Raw genomic sequence first — 24,055 nt, 5'->3', positions numbered from 1 at the left:
GCAACCACTGCTATTTCTTTGCTGATCATCTCTTTTGAATATTTTTTAGTTCTTTAAACATATTTTATTCCCCTCACCTTTTTTGTTTTGTTTTTATACAGTGCTGGGGATTGAACCCAGGGCCTCTAGTATGCTAGGCAAGGCCTCCGCCACAGAGCTACTTCCCTAGTTTTTTGCCTTATCCCACTTAAAAACAAAAACAACAACAACAACAACAAAAAGCTTGATTTACATACATATTTGAGGTATGCATCCTGCGCTGACTAGATGAGCTGGGTTCAAAAGAGCTGGCTGCAACATTAAACTAAGAAAACATGAAGAAATCATGCAACACAGGGACATGAGTTTTTCAGATGGAGGGCAGGACTGCTCTGCGACCTGAAGGGTCCTCTTCCACGCTGGAAGGCAAGAGAGCGTGCACCTGGAATCTCTTTATTTTTATAGGGGGGACACACAAAGGAGTTTCAATGGAATGTTCTTCACCTTATAAGGTAAGGGATAAGGTTTCAAAGGTGGAGTCTTGCTTCATGACGTCTTGTGGTCAGCAGATTGATTGACATGTTGGCAGGTCACACCCATCTCAGGTGCTGTGTGGGATCACAAGCCGAGCAAGAGGAGAGGTGCACTTGAAACTCGCAACCCAATCAGTGTGCAATGCCAGACCTGTCCCCTCAATGCTACAATGCGCATAGCCCCCACACACAGCCCATGAATGGCTCACAACCATGCACTTATATTTTTATGAATGATTGTGTCATATTGATTCTTTAAGAATTCCTTTCTTCTCCTCCTTCTCCTTCTTCCTCTTCTTCATAGGTAAAAGGGTATTGCATTGTATGGATTTACTGTAGTTGTTTATTCATTTCTCTTTTGATAAACATTAAAGCAGTTTCCAATCTTTGGTTATTATGGACGATGTTTCGTAAATCACCTTTGTATAGCCAGGCACGATGGAACATGCTTGTAATGCCAAAGACTTGAGAGGCTGAGGCAGGAGGATCACAAGTTCAAGGCCAGCCTGAGTAGCAAGACTCTGTCTCAAAATAAAAAATTAAAAAAGAAGATCTGAGGTTGTAGCTCATTGGTAGAGCACCACTGGGTTCAATTTCTAGTACCTCAAAAACAAAACAAAAATTAATAATAACCCTGTATAATGTGTTGTTTTGTCATGTGTGGGCACATGTGGAAGACATTTATAGTATCAAAGTTTATATATACCACATCAGATAAGAACATTTCGTTCAATAACAGATGACATATATGATGGTAGTCCCATAAGATTATATCACCTGGTGATGTCATAGCAGTTTTCCTTTGTGTAAAGATACTCTATGATGTTATTACAATAAAATCACCTAACAATGAATCTCTTGATACATATCTCCTTCATTAAGCAGTACATGACTGTGTTTGTACTTTAGATAATACCCTAAGTTACTCTTTATAAATGTTGAACCAATTTATACTTCTACCAACAATGTGTAAGATTAGGATTTTGGTATATAAATAAGTGAAAAATAGCATTTCATTACAATTTTCTTTTCTTTCCAATGGCTTTAAAAATACTTAAGAGCTACTTCTTATTATTTCTCTTAATAAGCTCTTTGTTTACATATTTGTTCCTTTTTCTATTGGGTTGCTGATATTTATTATTGATTTGATTTTTTCCCAACCTGTCATTTATCTTCTGATTTGGTTTATTTTGGGGGGAGGTGGCTGGGGATGCATGTTTACATTTTAAAAAATGTTTATGTAGTTAAATGTATTAATCTTTTCTTTAAGATGTTTGGATTTTGTGTCATAGTTAGAAACCTAACTGGGTGGTGGTGGTGCATACGTATAATTCGAGCTACCCTGGAGGCTGAGATAGGAGGATCACAAGTTTGAGGCCAGTTAGGGCAACTTAGTGAGACCCTGTCTCAAAAATAAAAAGGGCTGGGGACATAGTTCACTGGTGCCTTCAGTCTCTAGTACCACTACCACCACCACCAAAAAAAAAAAAAAAAAAAAAGTGGGTGGCCCCAAAGAATATATATATAAAAATAAATCTCTACATTCTCTTCTAACATGTTTAAAAGTTCATTTTTATAGTAATATTTTTTTATTAGTTTGTAATTTATCCTGTGTAAATGTGCTTCCAGATGGCTGTCCAATTGTTCTGATAGCACAAATGGACTAGTCTCTTTTTTCTCTTAAGCATGACCTAACAGGGACACTTCCTTATTTATTGTGGCAGGCTCATTTCTAAGCAATATAGGATTTAACAAAGCAAAGCCCCAAGGCCATCCTCCTATTTGCTGTGACAACAGCTGAGAAGCCTCTCCCACACACCTACACTATCCCACTTCAGCGACGGCCTCCTGCCCAGGAACGTGCTCACAGGGGACCCCAATTGTTGCCCACCTAGCCCCCATCCTGCTCTGGCTCAGCTCTACAAATAGGGAGTGCAACAGCTCAGAACCACTGCACTCAGGGGTGGAATTAGGCTTTGGGCCTGAATAAATAATTAGCAATTGGCTGCCGAGAGAATGTCCCTGATGATTGCTTGCTCTGGAATTTTTCCGGGTGGCACACAGAGTTTTATTACCCAATTAAAATACAGCAGATTAAGTAGTGCAAAAGGAAGATGGAGTGGGCAATAAATCTGCTGTGGAATGGGCTGTGGAAGGCCCAACCCGAAAGGCATGAATTTATGGTTCAGGAAGAATTGAGAAAAAGAATAATCTAGTTTTGCCAAAAGGAATCTCTAAGCCAAGCATATTCTTCGAGGGAGACTGAATGTTTGCTTTTGGGAGAAGGGATGGGGTGGGTGTCCGGGGCATTGGCAATGGGAAAAGAAAGGTAAGCTTTCTAAGTTTTGAGTGACAGCCGAGATGGAAGGGAAGATAACCAGAGGTAGCACAAACCTGCTCTCCTGGTGAAGTGACAGCCTTTTGTAATAGACCAACACTGAAATGGATACTTGGGGATGTGGCGGTGTCCATCATTATTTATTGCTGCATAACCTGAAAGATCATGTTGTAAAGCAGCTTTGAAAAGTCAGGGAAACAGGAAGAGGCAAGATTGTCATATTAATTACACCACAAAGTCCAAGGGTCCCCGTGTGTTAGTTTCCCAGGGATGCTGATACCAAGTATGTCAATTTGGAGGCTTCCACAACCAAAATTTATCCACTCATAGCTCTGGAGGCTCAAAGTGTGCAATCAAGGTGTCGTCAGGTTGGTTCCTTCTGAAGATCGTGAGGAAGGATCCATTCTAGGCCTCCCTCTGGCTTGTGGATCACCACCTTCTCCCTGTGTCTCTCTATATTCTCTTCCTCTGAGTTCAAATATCCGCTTTATTTAAGAACACCAGTCCTATTGGACTTTGGGCCTTCCCTAGGACCTCATTTTAACTTCATGACCTTTTAAAGGCCCTACCTTCAATAAGATCATACTCTGAGGTATTGGGAGGTAGGACTTCAATATATGATTTTTGGGGTGGACATAATTCAACCTATAACACTACCTTGAAAATCAGCAATTTTCCTATTTAAGTATATTAACAACCCCTATTCTCCACACCCAGAGGTTAATCTTTTTTGCATTTCTCATGGAATGAATATTTGGTGCTGAGTTATAGCTTGTTGGTGAGACCCTGTAACTGCACATTAGATGCATTTGGTTTCATATATGTGTGTGTATATATATACACACACACACACACACACAAACATATATATATGTATATATATGACAGTAGGGTGTATTTGATATATTATACATACATATATAATATATGTATGTGTATTTACATATGTATATATAACTTATATATACATATGCTAATTATGCAAGTTATGAGTATAACTTATGCTAATTAGGATCCCATTCTTATGGTTGAACATGATGTGGAATTACTCTGGTGATTTATTCATATATGAGCATAGAAAAATTATGTTCACTTCATTCTACTGTCTTTCCTATTCCTATCCCCCCTCCCTTTCCTTCCTTTCCCTTCATCTAATCCAGTGAATTTTTATACTTCCTCTCCCTATCCTCTCTTGTTGTGGATTAGCATCCACGTATCAGAGAGAACATTCGGTCTTCGGGTTTTTGAGACTAGGCTTACCAAGATATTCTCCAGTTCTATCCATTTACTGGCAAATGTCATAATTTTATTCTTCTTTACAGTGGAGTAATATTTCATTGTGTACAGATAGCACATTTTCTTTATTCATTCATCTGTTGAAGGGCACTTAGGTTGGTTCTATAGCTAGGCTATTGTGAATTGAGCTGCTATAAACAATGATGTGGCTTTGTCATTGTAGTATGCTTCTTTTAAGTCCTTAGGGTGTAAGCTGAGGAGCAGGATAACTGGGTCAAAAGGTGCTTCCATTCCAGGTTTTCTGAGGAATCTTCATACTGCTTTCCAAAGTGGTTGCACCAATATACAGTCCCACCAGCAATGTATGAGTGAACCTCTTTCCCCACATTTTTCCCAATATTTATTGTTGATTGTAGTCTTGATAATTGCTATTCTGACTGGAATGATATGGACTCTCAGTGTAGTTTTAATTTGCATTTTTTTTAATTGCTAGAGATGTCGAACATTTTTAAAATATATTTTTTGACCATTTGTATTTCTTCTTCTGTGAAGTGCCTATTCAGTTCCTTTGCTCATTTTTTGATTGGGTTATTTATTTATTTATCTATTTAGTGTTAAGTTTTTTGAGTTCTTTATATATTTTGGAGATTAATTAGATGTACTTGGTCTTGATACTCAGGGAAGAGGCAAAGTGGGTTGTCTTTATTTCGAGGGTGAGGAGGTAAACATTTCTCCTTAGAACAGATGATGAGACCCCTGAGAGAGTGGACATGATCAATGCACAATACATGTATGTATGCAGATGTCACAATGAAATCCATTAATTTGTGCTTAATGAGTATTAATAACAACAACAGAGATTATCATGCATAAAGAAGAAAGAGATCTCTGAGTTTCCCTTTCCACTTTTCCTAGAGCTGCCAGATACTGAGTTTGAGATCAACTGATCTGGTACTCACACCTTCTGAAAGGAATTTATGAAGCATATTCATACATGAGTCTATACATATATCCAAGATTTTTGTTGAAGTCATCCAGTTGTCCTCATCTGGTCTGGAGCTTTGTGCCTGCTGCATTTCCAATCATTGAACAACATGAAGTGCGGACACTGCGTAAGGTTGATTTTTGGATCAATTAATGTCTTTAAAGACAACATTAATGTCTTTCCTTTGTCCTGCAGTAAAGCAGATTTATAATAAAGATAAAGGTCTGGGTGTTCCAGAGCTTGCATCTATCAATAGGAGTAAGACTAGCTCCTTGTAGCACAACTCACAATATATGTATGTTGCTTGCATGATTAGTCTAGAAGCCATCTTAGATTGCTTGTTGGTGTAAACTGATCCAATTCATTCATTCATTCATTCAGCAAGTACTTATTGAGTGACTGTTCTGTGCCAGTTATTCTTCCAAGTGATAGAGATAAGTGGTAAGAGTACCTCTGTGCCTGGGTCATCTCAGGCTACCATGATAGTCACAATATGGATAAGATCTAAAGTGCTTGCAAGGTTACCTAAATGAGAACTCATTTTTCACAAGTTTGCCCATGACAAATATTTTTAAGCTCCCCCACTAGTAATGAGTAATAGTTTTCATTAATTCATCACTATTTAGATCCAGAGAGTGAATTCAATGTACCGTTGAAGAAGGCAAGGATTTGCAGTCTGCTACCTGTCACCAAATAGTTCACTAAACATTTGTTAAATATATGTGCCAGGCCCTGGGCCAGGCATTGAGAGAATTAGATAAATTGGATACACAGCCTGAGCTCTCCAGGAGGGACAGACAGTTCAATATCCAATAGTAATTTCAATATCCAATAGTAAGAGCTAATTTCAATAACCAATAGAAAGAGCAGGGGTGGAAGGGCCCTGCTCCTTAAGCCAATGGGTGACCAGTGAGATTTACCTGGAAATTTGCAATTAAAAATATGTTATGGAAGTCTAGGAAATTTTAAGTCAATTCATCAGGATATGATACAAAGGAGCTGTCCACTACTTCCAGTTGCTTCTCTTCTGCTCTCAGGATTCTAAGAACTGTCCTCCTCTCTTTGAAATCATTTGTGGCAGCTGTCATAGGCTAAATGTTTTTGTGTCCTCCCACCCCCTAAATCACATGTTGAAATCTAATAATCATCAATGTGATGGTATTTGGAGGTGAAGCTATTGAAAGTGATGAGATCACAAGGACAGAGACCTTATGAACAGGACTAGTTCCCTTATACAAGAGACCCCAGAGAGGCCCCTTACCCCTTCTACCATAGTGAAAGTTGACTATCTATGAGGAACATCCCTTTAATAGACACTGAATCTGTTGACACCTTGGTCTTGAACTCCCCAGTTTCAGAACAATGTGAAATAAATGTCTGTTGTTGATAAGTCACTCTTTATTATGGTTGGCTTTAGCAGTCTGAATAGACCAAACAGTAGCCTATTTAATTGCTGTATGCCCACCAGCCTACCTGATTTGAAGTAGCAAGGATGGGTCTATCCCGTTCACCACTATTCCCTAGGACCCCAATGGGCTTAGCAATGAGATGACCTAGTGGATAAACTAGTGGATAGATGGATGAATGAGTCTTTTATTAACAAAAAATACATTATTCATTAAGTTTATTTGCAAATTTAAAAAGTGTCATAAGAGTACTACTAAGAGTATTCTTTCTTTTTTCTTTCTTTTTTTTTTTGCAGGGGTGTACTAGGGATTGAACTCAGGGACACTCAACCACTGAGCCGCATCCCCAGTCCTATTAGGTATTTTATTTGGAGACAGAGTCTCACTAAGTTGCTTTGCACCTATTGTTGCTGAGGCTGGCTTTGAACTTGTGATCCTCCTGCCTCAGCCTCCTTAGCCGCTGGGATTACAGGCATATGCCACTATGTCTGGCAAGAGTGTTCTTTCTTATTCATTTAATGATGTGGAGATTAAGCCCAGGGCCTCATACCTGTTAGGCAAGTACTCTACCACTGAACTTCACTTCCAGCCCCACATCATTTATTTTATAAGGAGAGTTGGTAGGAAATAAGATTTAGATTAGAAAAATCCTTCTTATAGTTGTTTTTTTGGGAAAAAAATGTACTAAACTAGACCTACTCTATTTTTTTCTCTGACCCAAAAACATATATAAGATTTCTTAAAACAGAAAGATAATTTGTGTTCATTTTATTTAACAAAGTAATTGTATTTTGCCATTGTGAATATTTTATAAATACATAGAAAATTAAATTTAAAAAACACATTTTATATATTTTCTTCCGATGATTTTTTCCATGTCTAGATTTTGATTTCTTTATAGTCACACTCATTTTAAATAAAATTCTTAAGTGTGAAGAGTAAAACCCTGGGAACCAGCCTGATCTCTCTCTAAAATGCCTTCTAAAGATTTTTGAAGATTTATCTAAATAAGAAAGTTAGGCAATATAATTAAATGAGCATAGTAACTGGGTCAATTCATGGTGATAAAATCCCTCACACAGTGAAAATAAAGCCTAAAGTGATACTCAACAAACAGAACATCAACTTGGGCAGTTATGGCTGATACTAGGAGGTGAAGAAGAAACTGGAAGCCCCACTGGGCCTTTTAAGTGTATCAAAACTAAGAGCCAACCTGGCTAATCTGTAAGAATCAGCAAAAGATTCCCAGACACTAAAGGGAAGTCTCCAAAGAACGAAGGTATGCTGGAGGAGTTAATGATTTCTTTGCATCAAATTAATACATTAAATTGAATTAAAATAAATCCTGGAGACTGGCAGCATTTATTTCAATGTCAGCAGGGAATCAGAGAGCCAAGAATGTAAATTGTTTCCCAAATTAAGTCATTTGTCATGGAAAACAGACTATGTTATAAATTTAATTGGTTCTACATTTTCCTTTGTCAGCCAATATTGAGTAAAAAAAAACAGGTAAGTATATGACAGAGAACCTTCTGAAAAAGAAAAACAAAATCCCAATTTGGTGGCAATAATGGGGAGGGGTGTTGGAGAGGACTCCATAGATTATTATTAGGACTAACTAATTTTCTCCACAGGTATTGTTTTATAGTCTCCACTTTGCCCCGTGTTATCCTCAATCTCATTGTAGGTATGGGCTCTAGAATAAGTACAAAGGCAATATTAATGGTCTGTGGTAGGGACATGCAAAAGTGACCTCAAAGTTCCACCCTCTGTTCCTCTCTTGATTGGTCTTTACAACATAGGGACCTCAAGTTCCCAACCTTTGGCGGGGGGGTCTCTGCCTGGAGATTCCCTAGGCTCCACCAACTCTGCCCTGTTTAAGCCACTAGCTCTGATATATGCAGCCATTGTTACCCATCCCTCCACCACCACCTAACTCGCCCATTCCCTTTTGTGAGAAAGAACACATTTTGTTCAGCTCATAACTTACAATAATTCCCACAACCACAATGGCAAAACTGTTCATAGAAGCCAGTCTTCCTTCCGACAAAGATACTCTCTCCATCAAAATCAGGAAATTGACACTGATAGGTCATGTTGGAATAAAGGTTTCCTTCTACCATTTTATGTTCCTGTGCTGGGAGCCTATGAATGAACAAGAGGCAGATTAACAAGGGAACAGTTTATATATGTGGGAGCTTTCAAGCCAAGAGTATCCCTGAACATCTGGAGAGAGGAGTTTGTGTTATCACCTTAATAACTGTGATGCGCTGTTTAGAACTTCAAAGGATAGAAGGTTTGGATGTTTTAGTTTTTGTTTTTGTGCTAGGTATTGAATACAGGCCTTACATGTGATAGAAAAGTTCCAAAGGATGGAAGGTTGAATGAGGCTTATTCACACAATTATTTGGAATATCCAGTGCCCAAGGTCAAGTCTCCCTGACTGGGGATCTGGGGAGGAAGGAATTGGGGTCAGAGGGAGCATCTGACTCTCCTAAATCTCTAATAAAGAAAGGTAAGATTGATTTCGGCATTGTTTTTTTTTTTAAATTTTTTATTGTTGGTTGTTCAAAACATTACATGTTTCTTGATATATCATATTTCACACTTTGATTCAAGTGGGTTATGAACTCCCATTTTTACCCCATATACAGATTGCAGAATCACATCAGTTACACATCCATTGATTTACATAATGCCATACTAGTGTCTGTTGTGTTCTGCTGCCTTTCCTATCCTCTACTATCCCCCCTCCCCTCCCCTCTTCTCTCTCCACCCCCTCTACTGTCATTCATTTCTCCCCCTTGTATTATTTTTCCCTTTCCCCTCACTTCCTCTTGTATGTACTTTTGTATAACCCTGAGGGTCTCCTTCCATTTCCATGCAATTTCCCTTCTCTCTCCCTTTCCCTCCCACCTCTCATCCCTGTTTAATGTTAATCTTCTTCTCCTGCTCTTCGTCCCTACTCTGTTCTTAGTTACTCTCCTTATATCAAAGAAGACATTTGGCATTTGTTTTTTAGGGATTGGCTAGCTTCACTTAGCATAATCTGCTCTAATGCCATCCATTTCTGATTTCGGCATTGTTTGTTTTCACTTTGAAGTAATCTTTGTAGCACCCACATGGGTTACCAGTCTCCTCAATTACTACCATAAAATCCACAGTTCCCCATTCAAATTTTGCTAGTTGCCTCAGTAGCAACTTTTAAAGCAAAAGGATCTAATCTGGAACTACTCATTGCATTTTGTTTTCATATCTCTTTAGTTTTCTTCAATATAGAAGAGTTCCTTCATCTTTGACTTTTAGGAGGTTGATATTTTTCAACAATAGAGGGTAGTTATTATGGTAGAGTTTAATTAGTGGGTTTTTATCCATCCATTGAGGCTTCCATTCAGGATAGGTATGAACTGATCATCTATAATATACTAAACTCTGTCAGGCTGGGGTATGTAGTGCACAAGATGGTGGCTGACCTTCCGGTGGGAGAAACCCTAGAGCCTCCACAGTGTTTTTTTTTTTTTTAATTTTTAATTTGTTTAAATTAGTTATACATGACAATAGAATGCATTTATGCACTTTGATATAGGCACAGATAGGATATCACTTCTCATTTTTCCGAGTGTACATGTTGCAGAATCATATTGGTCATGTAGTCACATATATGCGTACAGTAATAATGTCTGTCTCATTCTACTGTCTTTCCTATCCCCACATCCTCTCCTCTCCCCTCCCATCACTTCCCTCTACCTAATCTAAGGTAACACTATTCTTCTCTAGTGCCCCTTGCCTTATTGTGAATTAACATCCGCATATTAGAGAAAACATTTGGCCTTTGATTTTGTGGGATTGGCTTATTTTGCTTAGCATGATATTCTCCAAATCCAACCATTTACCTGCAAATGCCATAATTTTACTCTTCTTTAAAGCTGAGTAATATTTCATTGAGTATATATAACACATTTTCTTTATCCATTCATCTATTGAGGGACACCTAGGTTGATTCCATACTCTAGCTATTGTGAATTGAGCTGCTATAAACATTGATGTGGCTGTGTCACTACAGTATGTTGATTTTAAGTCCTTTGGGTATAAACCAAGGAGTGGGATAGCTGGGTCATATGGTGATTTCATTTCCAATTTTCTGAGGAATCTCCAGACTGCTTTCCATAGTGGTTGCACCAATTTGCAATCCTACCAGTATTTAAGAATCCAGATATTGATACAGAATGTCTGGTTCAGGTACCAGCTCTATTGCTCACTTCCATTGAATCCTGGTGAAACCAGAGTTTCTTCACTTCTGTTGGTGGATGTGGTCTGCATAAACCACAGGCTTCTATAGCCAACATAGCCCATTTTAGTGTTACCAGTTCATCAAGGCAAGGTATGCCTGCCCGTGTCAGCTCCCAGGGCTGCAGCTGGTAAAGCTGGATTCTTCTCTAGTACTGTTGAGTGGCGTGTTGTAGTCCTTAAGCCTATTCTCTCTAGTGTTGCCACAGACCCCAGGAGCTCACTCCCAAATCCTTTCCAGGTTCTTGACTGACAAATTCAAATAATAAAATTCATAGACAATAGAAGGCAAGAGTGAGATAAGTAGGATTTAGTCAAGTGTCAAGAACAGCAGTGGGAGAGGGGACCTTAGAGTTGGTTGCCACTTGAGTGTGCTAGTCTAGAGGTTTTTATATCTCTTGGGTCAACACTAATGGTCCAGATTTATGTTAATCAGATTTTAGAAAGTATCAACTGTTGGTTAGCCCTGCAGTCTCCATTTGAGTCTTCCCCCACTTCCATTTTCTCGCTGCTTATTGGACCTGGCCTGGCTGCCCCAGGGTGAGAGGTTGGCAAGCCCTGGCTCACTTTGGCCCTGGCTCTGCCCCTTAGGCCCAGGCCAGCCTGGTGGGCTCCACGTGGCTGTTGTGCTCACTGCCTGTGTTCAGCTGATCTGGGCAGCTGCTCTGCCGCTGGTTCTTCTAGGATAAGGGCTTGCATTCACTGAGCAGGTACTTAACCTTTCTAAGCCTCACTGAGAGAGGGAGGTACACATAGAATAGATATTTGTTTAATATGAGTCAATACCAGCATCTCTTTTTAAATATCAGTAATTTTTGCCTGAAAATTGGGCATTGTGTGTGTGTGAAGGTGTTCACTGGGCATTATTTCCCATTATTTTTTAAAAAGGAAAGATTATGACACATTACACAGGAAAACCAAATCCCCCAACCAGTTTGTGAAAACAGAACTAAAGTACACAAAAACAACTGAAGGGGATCAGGATATGCCAACTCCCAAATTGGCCACTTTGAACTGAAATGATGTTGAACTGAAAGCATTTCATTTCCTGAAATCCTTATCTGCCTAAAAGCAGAGGTTTCACAAAAGACCCAACTGTCACAGATCCCTCCCAGGTGTAACTCTAATCCTTCCCCAAGTTGAGAAGTCAGTTCCATACCTGGATAGACATTGTCACAAACTATCATATCTCTCATCTGTTCTCCTGAGGGCCCATTTATCTTTCAAAAAAGTCCTTTATATTTTTGTAAGTGTCCTTTCTCCCCACTTCCCTCTTCTAAGAAGTCATTTGTTTACTCAGAAGTGCCCCTTTGCCCTCTCATCCTCCGTGAAGAGGTATATAAGGGCTGGGGATGTAGTTCAGTGGTACGGAGCCTGCTAGCATGTGTAAGGGGGTTTGATCTCTAGCACTACCAAAAAACAAACAAACAAAAAACCAAAAAAACCTCAAAAATTAAGTCTAATTTGAGTTTTTGAGTCACATTTTTCTGTAAACTTCCACAGACTTACTTGCAAAAGTTTGTTCAAGTTTTTTTTTTGTTAATCTGTCTTTTGTGAGTTTTAATTTGTGGGCCCTAAGGAGTTAACGTAAAACAATATTAAAAAAGTTCATCTTCTACATACCTGTGTTTCAGAAATAATGATTTCATCAGGATGCAATGTATTTAAAACATTGATTACCGGAATATTGAAACAGTTACTTTATGTGCAGTATCATTTCCTTTATTGTAATAGCTATTTTTATTCTTTTAATTTCTACCCCAAATTTTCTTCAAAACTTTATCCACTTGTCTGGTCCTCACTGTACAGTGCTAGGCAACAAAACAAACAAACAAACAAAACAACAGCAGCAAAGGCTCAATATGGAAAGCACTAGTACATGCATTCAGGACAAGAGCCGGTGTGGAAGCATGACTCACCCTGAACAGGGGGCTCTGAGGTCACTCAGCTTCGGCCACATCCAAAGGCCACATTTCCCCCCATTGGATACTCACTGTGTTTCAAAGTGTCTGTGACTGTTGCTGCTGTTCTCCCATTGAATTTGAAAGATAACTGGAAAAAAATCCTTCACATTGTTTTCCTACAATATGTGGAAATTTTTGAAGGTCCAAGTATAAAATTTTCCATTTATCCTAAAACAAATAAATGAACTCTGTGGAGAGATACATACATTCTATGAAGTTTGGGTCTGCAAAAATACAGGGGTTGTTTCTGGGAGATACTTGGCAGGCTGTGCTAGCATCTATAAAACACTTGGGCCAGTGTCTGGCATGAAGAAAGTATTAGTTTTACTTTACCTTTATGAATAAAAACATTCTTGTGGAACAGGCAGCAAGAGAACAGGATGGAAATATCATTGCAGACTGAGAGGTTTTCTGAAAGACCAGATACCATGATAGAGATTAACAGGGGAAGGACCTTCTTCAGGCTGGTGGTCAAGGAGGCCTTCTTGGGGGAGTGATATCTAACTGCAGACCTAAGATGAGAGGAAGCCAGCCATAATGGGAGCCAGGGCCAACATTGCAGGCAGGGGCAAGGCAAATACTGAGGAAAACGTGAGATGGAGCTGCCAGAAGTACAGGGATTGGAGAGTGGGGGGTAGGGAGAACTCTGTGAGAGGAGGCCAGAGAGATAGGCAGGGCCCAAGCCAGGTGGAAGCATGCAGGCCACAGTATGGAGTGTTTGTTGTATGCTAAATCCAATAAGAAACCATTTAAGTGGAAGAGGGGACATCATTTGATATACGTTTTTAGATCACTTCTGCTGAGGGTTTTGGGATCATGGAGATTTCAAGTAGAAGCCAGGAAAACAGTGATGAGGACACTTGATTAATTTAGATAAGAAATGAAGTGACATTGAAGAGGAGACTTCAGAGATGAAAACTATAGAAGGAGAATTACTGGAGTTGGTGTTGGGTGAGAGAAATAGATGAGTCAGGATGATGCTCATATTCTTGGCTTTGAGAACTGTAGCACAGAGCTACATCCACAGCCAATTGGTGCCGAGTGTGTAGAGAAGAAAAACGAAATATAAGGAAGTTGAAAAAGTATCTCTAAATCCTGGGCATGTATACACAAACACACACACACAGATGATATGCTATGTTCCCTGCATCCTTTCATAATATCATTATTTATAAATGGCAGTATGGCTACAAAATGATGAGGTGGTCTAGAAGTTAGAAAAAGGCTGAATTCTGATTGTTTGCTTCAGCCCCTTATAGAGTAATTTTTGCCTGAAAGCGGCATTTGCTTTGGTCCCACCTTTTAGTTCCTGCTGTAATACATGGTCTTTTGTTTGTTATGCCTTATTGTTTGAAAGAATGATATTGTGAGCTATTCTGGTAATACAAGCTAAATATCAGAGATTTTTTTTCCCTTCTCTGTACCACAAGAAACTTGAATTTACCCCAGTAACACTGAAGGTTTAGTGTAAAAACAGGAGCGGGAACCGGCTTCCTCATTAACTAGCTGTGGTTTCTTCATTTGTGAAATGGTTTGGGGGAGCATGAAGGAGCAGAACAAGAATTAAATCGGAGTATAATGAGCTGGATGTGGTGGCACATACCTGTAATCCCAGTTACTCAGGAGATTAAGGCAGGAGGATTGGAAATTTGAGGATAGCTTCAGCAACTTAAATAAAATAAAAAAGGGGTGGAGATGTAGCTCCATGATAGAGTACTTGACTAACATGCATGAAACCCTGGGCTCAATCTGCAGCACTCCCCCACCCCATAAAAGTATAATAATAAAACACTGTAGGTTGTATTACAGAAACAAATAACTCTGAAACTCAGTGGCTTTAGTGGCTTCCACAACCCAAGTTGATTAGATGTGAGCCAAAATATATTTTTCCTTCTGGAGACCCGGGGTCCAGTGTTCCATTTTGTGATTCCCTCCAAGATTTCGGAGGAAAGGGAAGAGAGGACAAGAGGTCTGTATAAATATATTTTTAATGTTAGGATTTGGCAGTGGTCACGTCACTTCGGCTCACCCTCCACCAACGACAACTGAGTCCCACGGCCCCAGTAAAACTGCCAGATAAGCTGGAAAGTGTAGTTTCCTGTGTACCCAATAAGATAAAAAATAGAATGGAATATGGCTATCACCGGAAAGCTAAAAGGTGAAGGGTGGAAGGTAGCAATAAATGGGTAGATACAGGTGCCTTCCACAAGTTGGAAAAATTGAAACAAGTTAGAAAAATTAAAACAACTTCTGCTGTTTGACGACATGGGGCACACTCTCTGAGATACCTTTCTAGACAAAACGGTTCTGGAAGGAGAAAGCAGGATCCTCTTCAGTCTCTCTGAGCTTCACTCTCTACCAACCTGCTCAAACCCATGTTAGCCGCACTGGACATTTGCTGTTCCTTGAATATTCTGGTTATGTTCTCACCTCTGGACAGCTCTTGTGTGAGGAATGCACTCTGCTGCCCCTCAGGTTCTCAGTGATGCCACTCTTGCTCCTTCTGCCCACTGGATGGTGTACTCTTTGAATTGTTTATTGTTTGCCTTCTCCCGTTCCACAAGACTGGAGATTCTTTTTTTTTTTTTAATTCTTTTTAGTTATATAGGACAGTAGAATGTATTTTGACATATCATCCATGCATGAAGTCTAACTTCCCATTCTTGTGGTTGAACATGATATGGGTTTCACTGGTCATGTATTCATATATGAACAGAGGAACGTTCTTCTGATTCATTCTGCTGTCTTTCCCATTCCTGTGTCCCTCTCTTCCCATTATTCTCCTTTTTTGTCTAATCCAGTGAACTTCTATCCCTCATCCCCACCCTGCTTATTATGAGTTAGTATCTGTATATCAGAGAGAAAATTCAGCTTTTGTTTTTTGGGGATTGCTTTATTTCACTTAGCATGATAGTCTCCAGTAAGGCTGGAGATTGTTTAGGATTATTATTATTTTTTAAAAGAGAGAGAGAGAGAGAGAGAGAGAGAGAGAGAGAGAGAGAGAGAGGATTTTAATATTTATTTTTTAGTTTTTGGGAGACACAACATCTTTGTTTGTATGTGGTTCTGAGGATCGAACCCGGGCCTCACGCATGCCAGGCGAGCACACTACCACTTGAGCCACATCCCCAGCCCCTAGGATTATTTTTTAATGATGTGTCTCAAGCACCTTAGACATACGAAGTATTTGTCAAAAGTGAATCAACTATACCCCTGACAGACTAGCTCCTAATGAGTTAAATGGCCCAGAGGCTTTCCCTAAAACAACTGCTGTGAACAGAGAGAATTCTTGTGCATCAGGAAAATTGAAATTAGAGAGGGAAATCAGTGGGAACATTTAAAGTTTTTTTTATGTTGCTTATTTTGTATTTTAGGACATGACCAATGGTGTTAACATTTTTTAAACCATAATTTTTAGTTTTTAAAGTAATTATTTGGGAGATTTCTCTTTCTTTTTAAAACAAGTAAGCTCTGTCAAGAACATAAGTGTCAGTTTCGGCTTAAGAGAAAAACCTTTAGTTGAAGATAAAATAGACACCAGAACCTCCAGTCGGTCTGTCACCACCTGGTCTGTTTGAAGAGGGACGTGTTTGGACAGTGGTGCTTAATGAGATCATTTCTGTTACTGCTTGTGAAAGGTTTAGCTTTGCCTTGTTCTCCTTTGGGGCTTAAGAACTTAGAAATTTTAGAATGCTTTTTCTAAATACAGAGTTTTAGTTGCTTTGATTGGGTACAAGGGGACAGAAAAAAAGGCCATTGAAATAATTTTAGAGCTGTATTTGAACCAGCTACTGAATCTTTATGAAAACAGAAAATCCATATGAAAAGAATCAACATATTATTCATAAATTACGTTTTTATGGTCATGTTGTGATGGGGTCTGTGGTTGTTTTGAAACATCACCTCTGCTCTAGAAACACTAAACATTCACTTTCAATGAACGCACAAATTCTCAGATCTGCATCCACTGCTAGTCAGTCTTGGCATTTGGGTGGGATTTGTATTTGTTTAGTAATCCCTTAACTTCCTCTGCCTGGAACAAGAACTCTTTCATCTTCTAAGTCTAGGTGCAGTTGACATTTTTGCATCAGTCAGGTGCATTACAGAAGATTTGGGGAAAATGGCTAAGAGATGAATCTTCGGCACAATGGTCTGGTACCTCTAGCTCTAAAGCCTTCTTGAGACACCTAATTTGCTGTTGAGGGCGAAGCACAGAGAGTTGCAGCGTTTAGTCAGTCAGTTTATTCTACGTTGGGCATTACATCAAAATTAATGGCATCACCAGGTCATAGTCATTCATTTTAGTATATTCAAGAACAGTAAGACACTTATTTATAATTTTGCTTCAATTTGTAATTTTTTATCCAATAACTGGTGGATTAGCTCCCTGCTGCTGCTTCATTGGAATGTCAGCTATAATAAATAGCTCCTCCACAGTCTAATTACTTTGTCACAATAATCAAGAGTTTTTGTAGGCAAATTGATAAAAATGAGAATAAGGGTTTTCAACTTATGCTGACTCTGATTCTGTTGCCTCACAGCTTTGGGCAGAATTGTGCACTTCAAAAATGTTACTGGAACCTTCCTAAGATGTTTTATAACCTTACCAACCACTGTAAGGGCTTTTCCATGAGATGAGAGTTCTGGGGTCGGCCATTTGTGATGGTGGGGAGACTTACCTTACATTCTAAATCCTAGCAGATGAATGGAACTGTTGGCCCAAAAAAGATGGCCCAGGAGAAGTGGGCAACTTATCTCATGAGGGTTTTAGGTGGAACAGTACCTGCTTGCCAGGATAGAGGATTATTTCTGAAAGGACCTCTAAGGAAACATATCCCATGTTTCTTTAAGTAATTAACTCCTGTGTAAATAGTTTCCATTTTATATTTGCTTCCTCAGCAATAAGAGAGAGACCTAATTTGTTCCTATTGGTGCTCAGAAAATAATACCTGAAACTATGGTGCTTTGACATGCTGACTATTTTGGACTGAAGAACATTGGAGGGCTTCAGAACCAAGGTCTCTCTCAGGACGGGGCTGGTCCATTCAATAGTTTTGGGGTAGTTGCTGTGTAGATGACAGGATGTAGCTGGAACCTTCTATTTAGGATCATTGAAGTCAAATGAAAGCCTGTGTGTTAAGGTCACCAGCAATTAGGGGAAGGGACATTTTAAAAAGTTATTTGACATATAAATAAGAACTACCAGAATTGTTTTGAACTCTCCTACATTTATTTATTCAGTTAATCTTTTAGGTGATTTCTTTTGCCTTGTCTAACAGCCTAGATCCATTATAGCTGATTCTATAGGTGTCTCTCATTAAAATGCAAAAGGGCTTATTTCTTTGCTATTCCACTATGTCTAACAAAGCCTCAAAAATTCAGGAGAGTAAACCAGCTATATAACACCATTCTGGAACCTGTAGTTGGCACCCTCAACAAATGAGTTAAACCTACCCAACAAGTTTATCCTGTTCCCACAGGGTAATCAGGGCGAATGTGAGAATTAAGAGAGTTTGGGACAGAGACTTCAGTCTTCTCTTTTGGAATCACCACATCATGGTCTCCATTGCTTGGATCACTTTCTTGGTCTTGCTGAAAACTCTGTGTATGCACATATGTGATCAAGGTGGATGCCACGGGAATGATCTTCTGGTTGTCTGGGCTATGTTAGATAATGCCACCAATTTCTTTAATGTAGTCCAGAGGTGAGCCAGTGTGGAAAATAATGAACTTATTTGCAAGATGTGCCTGTATCTGCCCCTCCCTTTTTTAAAAACTCTCTTGGATTTGATTTATTAATCCTTTCAAATCCAGTGTTCACGGGCTGATGGGAACCAGCTGGTTCATCAGCTTATCAGCCAGAGCTTTCCCTGACCCTGTGAAGGGGGAGGTGGTGGCTGTACATGCACCATTCCACTCACTCAAGCGCTCTCAGAAAGTTAATCTGCTCCAGCGTCCAGGTTCCTATGTGATCCCCTCTTCTGGCTTTGCAGAGGCTGGGCAGCTTTTATTCCGTGGTAGCTGTTAGGATTCTCCTCTGGCCTGGGATGGTCAGGATGTTTTAGGGTCTTTGGGTTTGTTTGGTTTCCTTCTTAGGACCATTTGGAGTTTTAATATAGATGCTTTGGGCTGGGGTTGTGACTCAGTGGTAGAGTGTTTACCTAGCACCTATGAGGCACAGGGTTCAATCCTCAGCACCACATAAAAATAAATAAATAAATAAATAAAGATATTGTGAAAAAAATGTAGAGGCTTCATTTGATCCAGTTTTCAGTCAATTCTAGGAAATGCAAGTCTGGTTGTTGCCAGGATAGAGGATTATTTCTGAAAGGACCTCTAAGGAAACATATCCCATGTTTCTTTTTTGTTAGTTCCGACTAACAAAAAAGGCCTTTTGCAAAGAAATGGAGGAAAAGGATAGGGAACACATTTGATTTGCGTGTGTGTGTGTGTGTGTGTGTGTGTGTGTTTTGCACTGGGAATTGAACCCAGGGTCGGACCCGTGTTTGATACATGCTCTGCAAATGAGCTACGTCCCCAGCCTTTTACATTTTATTTTGAGACAGGATCTCCCTAAGTTGCCCAGGATGGCCCTGAACACATTTAATTTAGGAAAACAGGTATGTCTTTAAGAGAATGAAAAGACAGACCACAGGCTAGGAGAAAATATTTGCCAAACACATAGCTAATAAAGGATTGATATCCAAAATATACCAAGAACTCAACATTCAACCATAAGTAAGCAAAAAAACTCAATTAAAAAATGGGCAAAAGACCTTCCCAGATACCTCACCCAATAAGATAAATGAATGGCAAATAAGCATATGAAAAGATGTTCCATACTACATGTCATCAGAGAAACACATATTAAAACATCAGCAAGATACTACTATATATCTACTAGAATGGCCAAAATGCAACATACTGCTACCACCAAATACTGGCCAAGATGTGGGGCAACAGGAAATCTCATTTGTTGCTGGTGGGATTGCAAAATGGTACAGCCACTTTGCAAGATAGTTTGGCAAGTTTCTTGAAAAAGTACATATTCTCTTACCTAACCATCAGCAATTGTGCTCCTTTATGTTTACCCACACGAGTTGAAAACTTATGTCCGTACCAAAACCTACTCACATATTCACAATTGCCCAGACCAAGATGTCCTTCAATAGGTTAATGGATGAACAAAATGCAAGACATCCATACAATGGAATATTATTAATCATTACAAAGCAACAAGCTGGGCTGGTGGTGTAGCTCAGTGATAGAGCACATATTTAGCATTCTTGAGGCCCTGGATTCAATCCCCAGCACCAGGGGAAAAAAAAAAAAAAAAGCAATAAGCTATCCAACCATGGATAGCATGAAGCAGCCAGGCACAGTGGTGCACGCCTATAATCCCAGCGACTTGAGAGGCTGAGATAGGAGGATTTCAAAATTTAGTGAGGTCATAAGACTATGTCTCAAAAATTAAAAATAAAAAGGCCTGGGGATGTGGCTCAATGGCAAAGTGCCCTGGGTTTAATCCTCAGTACTTTTTTTTAAAAAAAGTACTTTAAACCTTAAATACATATTGACTACATATTGCTAGAAAGAAACCAACCCCAAAATGCTTCACATGATAAAGTTTCAACTATATAAAATTGCAAAAAAGGCAACAGTATGGGGATAACAGAAAGATCAATGATTCCAGGAGGTTCAGGGAGGAAGGGAAGGATGATAGGAGAACGGGGGATTTTTAGGCTTAATACCCTTTGTGTATAACACTCTAATGGAGGATACATGTATGCATTTGTCCAAACCCATAAAATGTGCAACACAGTCAGCCCTAATGAAAACTATGCACTTCAATTAATGATAATCTATTAGTATTTGTTCATTGATTGAAATCAATGTACCACCTAAGTGCAAGATATTAATAATAGAGGTACTGGGAAAGGAGAGGATATATGAAAACTCTATAATTTCTACTCAAAATTTCTATAAAACTAGAACTGCTTTATTTTTATTTTTTTTCTAGAATTGCTTTAAAAAAAGTTTACTAATTAAAAAAACCCACAAAGATGACTCTGAAAGAGTATGGGAGGAAGGATGGCATGAGAGGAGCCAAAGAAAGTGAGGCCAACACAAGATGAATCTTTCACGTAACCACGAGGGCAGATTTCTGATGTGGTGTTTTCCTGTGGCATTTCACAGAGTCTGGTGGGCTGGGTGTGGTGGTGCATGCTGTGATCCCAGTTACTCAGGAGGCTGAGGCAGAAGGGATCACAAGCCTGGGTAATTTAGAGAGACCCTGTCTCAAAATAAAATATAAGCAGGGCTGGGAATATAGCTCGGTGGTAAAGCATCCTTGGACCAAAAAAAAAAAAAAAAAAAAAAAAAGAGTCCAGCAGGTGAATTTCAGTTACCGACCAGTTGAAGAGCAGCCCAGTGTTCACTGAGTACTAGTAATGGTATCACAGACTGCCATCACAGAGAGGGAGGGGAAGAAGAAAGAGACTTTTCAACTGAGTTTAAAGAACAGGAAGCAGAAGAGTCCAGTGGCTTTTGTAGCCTCTAGCATTTGAACAGCTCTTCAAATAAACCTTCTGAAGTTTGGAGTTGTAGCTGGAGCTGCCAGATTCGAGCGACCTTGAAATAACAGTGATGATGAGCTTTGATGTGGTGGTTTTTGCTGCATTCACAATATTTAACCTGTGTGTGTGTGTGTGTGTGTGTGTGTGTGTGTGTGTGATGCACATGCATGGGGGGTGGGCAAGCTGAAGCTTTTGGGAACCAGAGAGATAAGAAGGAAAGGAAGAGAGATCATTGTCTCTGATTCCTTGAAATGGCAATCTTACTCTGACCTGGCTTTTCTTTCAAAAATTATTTAAAAAAAAAACCACTTGTGTTTCTTAATCAACATGTCTTTGCACTTATATTCTCTGAGGCTACATCTTGTTTCTTCCTCTTTTCACCCTGCCATCCATCCATCCATCCATCCATCTGTGCATCTGTTTATTTATTTAGCAGTACTGGGTATTGAACCCAGGAGTGCTCCTCCGCTGAGCTACACCCCCTGTCCTTTTATTTATTTATTTACATTTATTTATTTAAAATTATTTATTTATTTATTTGGTATCAGGGATTGAACCAGGGGTGTGTAACCACGGGCTACATCCCCAGCCCTTTTTATTTTTTATTTTGAGACAGGGTCTCATTTAGTTACTAACAGCCTTGCTAAGTTGCTGAGGCTGGCTTTGAACCTGGGATTCTTCTGCCTCGTCCTCCCGAGGCACTAGGAGTACAGGCTTGCACCACCGTGCCCGGCTTTATTTTTCATTTTGGGACAGGGTCTCCCTAAGTTATGTAGGCTGCCTTGAACTTGTGATCCTTCTGCCTCGGCTTCCCAGGTAGTTAGGAATACAGTTGTGTGTATCACACCCAGTCCTGTTACATGTTTTTTTTTAATATTTATTTTTCAGTTGTAGTTGGACACAATACCTTTACTTTATTTATTTATTTATTTTTATGTGGTGTAGAGGATCAAACCCAGGGCCTCGCATGTGCCAGGTGAATACTCTACTGCTGAGCCACAACCCCTGCCCCTTGTCATGTGTTTTAAGAAAGAAAATGCTGTCAATACATTCAAAATCTTTCCTTTGTTGTCATAGTGCTATGTATTAGTCCCTCCCCTCTCCCCAATGTCACATTTGTCTTCTTTGGGATGAATAAATTCTACTTGGTCCTGTTCCCCAGCTTGACACAGCTCCAGGGTTTTAGGAAGACTCAGCCTGAGATGACCCAGATATTTTAAGGGAAGTCAAAACAACAGTCATCAATTTTTTTTTCCCCTGAAGGATCTCAAAACTTTTATTATAACATTAGTGGCAAATGTTGGTGTTTTGATCCAGCATAGTGAGTAAAAATTTTTAAGCTTGAGAAAAAAAAATATTCTGCACTTAATTGCTTTGGAATCTATGTGTTATCACCAACTTCAATCTATAAATGAACAACCAGACTTGCATTTCCTAGAATTGACTAATGGTCTCCATCTCTCAGTAGACTTAGTTCAGGTTGTGCTTCTGCTACATCCTTCCAGTAAGGATGCAGCAAAGGCAGAGAAGAGACTTTCTTCTCTATCAGAGGCCAGAGGTGTGAAAATAAAAATTCATTTCCCTTTGGTGATAGAGGTAGTCTATCAGATAAGTAGGATGAGAAGTCCTTGCATGATGCACTCCCTTTCCCAAGCTGTTTCAAAAAGTGGGGGTGGCGTGATGAGTATGACTCAATGCTCAGGGACATCCAACGATTTCAGGTACTACACCATATTTTTAAAGTTTGCAACATACTCTTCCAGGGAAATGTGCTGCTTGGGGTTCTCATCTTTTAGTGCACTGTCATTGGCACCAAAGAAAATTGTAACTGCTACTGGATCGTCCAAACTGTTTCCTTTCCTGATTAGTCTTGGAAGAATAATTTTGGCCTTCTGGTATCGTAACCTGACCAGTTTGTCTGCCAATGATGCTCCCCATCCACCCTGCTGAAAAGAAAACTGGGCGATGGAGTCCCCTAAAAGCAACACTTGAGGCCAGGGCAGAGAGCTCCCTGCCAGACCCCCCCCACACACACACCCATAGTATTGCAGGCCTGAGTGATTGGTTTTCACACTTTGTACTTGACAATTTCAAAAGGCCAATGCTACTTTCTGAAAAATAGAAACCTAGCCTTTGTCTTTGGCAGAGCTGGAGGGCTAGAGAAAGACCTTGTTCTTGTCCCTGCAAAATGTGCCTCCTTGAGAATGCTACTCAACCTGCCCAAGCTTCAAGGATGTTATGCATAATTTTACCGGCTGAAAGGCAGAGGACCCGACCTTTGTTCTCCACATGTCTCCTCTGGGCTGAAGGTCCTGTGAGTATTATAACATGAGAAACACGACCACCAGATTGATAGATTGCAAGGTAGATTTGGGGTCCTATTTAACTTTTGCAAGGTAGATTTGGGTCCTGTTTTCCTCAAGTACCTGCTGCCCACAACATACAATTAGCAATTTTAATAGCCATCGTTTACTGAGCAACTTATGGGCCTTATCTGCCTGGGCCTCAAACTTGTGCAGCAGTGGTTATGAGGAGAGAAGGGAGAGTGTGGATTTCCATGTGCAGCCAACGGCCCACCCAGGGACTCCAACTTTTGGGAGCAGGTAGCATCTCTGGGTCAGCAAGCTCTCCCTGGTTGCTAAAGAAGAGAGGAAGACCAAGTCTTTGAGATCTTTATCTCTTCTTTTACTGCCCTTCTGATTAAGCCACAGTACATGCACAACTTCCAGGCAGAGACAGCCGTTAGAATTC

General features: G+C 39.7%; 1 pseudogene; it reads right to left on the bottom strand.

Annotated features, from left to right (window-relative positions):
- Positions 1–22,697: 22,697 nt before the first annotated feature.
- On the bottom strand, positions 22,698–23,770 carry LOC125615876 (annotated as a pseudogene).
- Positions 23,771–24,055: the final 285 nt, after the last annotated feature.

This window comes from Marmota marmota, unplaced genomic scaffold (assembly GCF_001458135.2).
Source record: "Marmota marmota marmota unplaced genomic scaffold, marMar, whole genome shotgun sequence".
Lineage (NCBI taxonomy): Eukaryota > Metazoa > Chordata > Mammalia > Rodentia > Sciuridae > Marmota > Marmota marmota.
Note: the sequence above shows the minus strand (reverse complement) of the source record. Positions and strands in the feature narration are given on the sequence as shown.